Source organism: Panthera tigris, chromosome C1 (assembly GCF_018350195.1).
Source record: "Panthera tigris isolate Pti1 chromosome C1, P.tigris_Pti1_mat1.1, whole genome shotgun sequence".
Classification (NCBI taxonomy): Eukaryota; Metazoa; Chordata; class Mammalia; order Carnivora; family Felidae; genus Panthera; species Panthera tigris.
The window spans coordinates 184,548,543-184,551,313 of NC_056667.1; the positions used below are offsets into that span (position 1 = coordinate 184,548,543).

At 33.7% G+C, this 2,771-nt stretch overlaps 1 non-coding gene across 1 annotated transcript; it reads left to right on the plus strand.

Moving 5' to 3' along the window:
• The first annotated feature begins 2,189 nt into the window (after nucleotides 1-2,189).
• LOC122241661 lies at nucleotides 2,190-2,295 on the plus strand. Its single transcript, XR_006221899.1, has one exon. It is a non-coding gene; the product is annotated as a U6 spliceosomal RNA (small nuclear RNA).
• The last annotated feature ends 476 nt before the right edge of the window (nucleotides 2,296-2,771 follow it).

Here is a 2,771-nt window from a genome sequence, read left to right on the forward strand (position 1 = left end):
CATTTCAAATATCTCAGATATATTTTATTAAGCTCTGGTAAGCCACACCAAAGGGGAAAGATGGGTCTATCCCAGGACTTGTCTCTCTACTGAACTGAAGTAACATCTATAATCAGCCATCTTCTTCCTGCCTCCTACTAAAACACACGGACATACACACACTGTTAAAGTATTCAATTCTTGCATGGGTCAAAATCCACACAGAAAAGATGCTTCATTCAATAACTCTGGAGTTTCTCTAATATGGAAGTTAAGGGTTTTTAGCATTTTAATGAGGTACCAATTAGATATATTCATCCCCATTTCATACCGACCCTGTTTCCTATTATTTCTCTCCTACCTGCAAGGCCCATGAGCTATCTAAATCAAAGCAGACTTATAGAACTCACACTTGGTAATAAGCCAATGGAACACAAGATACAAACAATGTTGATTTATTCCTTTACTACAAATAAAAAAGTTAATAAGTCACCTTGAAAAGACAATAAAGAATATGTTTTTAAAAATTAGGCATACAGTTAGTTTGAGCTGTTAGCATATTGTCCTTGATTACAGAATTTTAAAGTAAAGGTTTCCACTGATTCACAAGAAAAGGCCCTCTTATAATTTGTTTAAATTTATATGTGTTTCAACAAATTAAATACCCTCTTGCATCACAATGAACTTGAATCCATACCTTCCATCATATATGAAAATTAACTCAAAATGGATCATAGACCTAAAAGCTAAAATTATACAATTTCTGGAAGAAAATAGAGGAGAAAATATTTGTGACCTTTGGTTAGGCAAAGATTTCTTGGAAATTATATCAAAAGCACAATCTATAAAAGAATAATTTGAACCTCACTAAAATTAAAAACTTCTATTCTTCAAAAGACAGTTAAAAGTGTGAACAGACAAGCCATAGACTGGGAAATAATATTTGCAACTCATATATATCTGGTAAAAAAAATGTATTCAGAATATACAGTTGATCCTTGGACAACATGAATTTGAACTACCGTGGCCTACTTTATATATGGACTTTTTTTTTATAAATACAATATCATACTATAATGTATTTCCCTTCCTTAAGATTTTCTTAATAATATTTTCTTTTCTCTAGCTTATATTATACTTATACAAAATATGTGTTAAATTGACTGATTATGTTATTGGTAAGGCTTCCAGTTAACAGTAGGCTATTAGTAGTTAAGTTTTGGGGGAGTCAAAAGTTCTGAGCAGATTTTCAGCTATGTGGGGGAGTTATTGCCCTTAACCCCAACGTTGCTCAAGGGTCAACTATAAAAATAGCTCTCAAAATAACACATTTTAAGAATGGGCAAAGAAAATTAATAGACACTTCACCAAAGAAGATATAGGAATGGTAGGTAAGCACATGAAAAGATGTTCAACAGTATTAGTCAATAGGAAAATGCAAATTAAAACCACAGTGAGACACCACTTTGCATCCATTAGAATGGCTAAAATTAAAACTATTGACCACATCAAATGTTGTTGAGGATGTAGAGGAATTAGAACAGACCTCTAATGGGAATGCAAAATAGTACAAAACTTTGGGGAAAGTTTGGCAATTTCTTATAAAGTTAAATATATACCTACCATATAATCTAGTCATTCTGTTCTTATTCATTTATTCGAGAGGAAAGCATATGTCCACACAAAGACTTTTCCACAAATGTTCATAGCAACTTTATTTGTAATTGCTAAAAACTGGAAACAACACAAAGAAAGGTCCATCAATAGATGAATGAATAAACAAATTGTGGTATACAGATATAATAAAATACCATTCAGCAATAAAAATGAATGTACTATTGATACATGAAGTAATATGAGTAATTAAAATAATTATGGTGAATAAAAGGAGCCAGTCTCCAAAAGAGAGTGCATAATATATGAGTTCATTTATATAAAATTATAGAAAATGGGAACTAGGCTATAGTGACAGAAATTGGATCAGTGGTTGCCTGGCAGTGGGGGGTGGGAGGTAGGGAGGACATGAGGGATGGATCACAAAGGGGCACAAAGAGGGAATTTCTGGGGGTATGACTATGCTCCCCGTCTTGGTTGCAGTGAACATTCAACAAGTGTACATATGGCAAAACATCAAATTGTACAATTTAAATGTGTGCAACTTTTTGTATGTCAATTACATTTCAGTAAAATGTTAAATAAATAAATATTTACTGCTTGCTTCACAGCATATATACTAAAGTTGGAAAGATACAAAGAAGACCAACATGGCTCCTGCACAAGGATGTGAAGCAAATTTGTGAAGCATTCCATATTTATAAATACATACATACATACATACACACATACATTAATGACATTTAAATGTGTTTGTTGAAAATATCCAGCCATGTTGTCATTTGACAACATTTACTGAATACTTCCATGTACTGAAGCTATAAGAAAATGCATGAGACTTAGCCCTGTACTCCAAAGGCTTTCAAAGTTGTTGGCGAGTTCTCATTTTGAACTCATGGGGTTGGAGCTATTTGTAGGACATATAATATAGATTTAGGATCTAGAAGTCTAGAGCCAAGGAACAAGGTATGAGCTGAAAATATAGATACTGGAGTTGGGATACAGAGCTAACAAAAACCTTGCATGAGAGAGGAGTCTAGAAATAGATTATAAACTGAAAAGTGAAAAGACTGAGCCCAGAACACTGGGGACACCAACCATCAGAGGCAGGAGAGGGAAGATGTGCCCAGTGTGAGATGGATAGGAAGTGATCGGAGAGCTTGGATGAGAACTCTGAA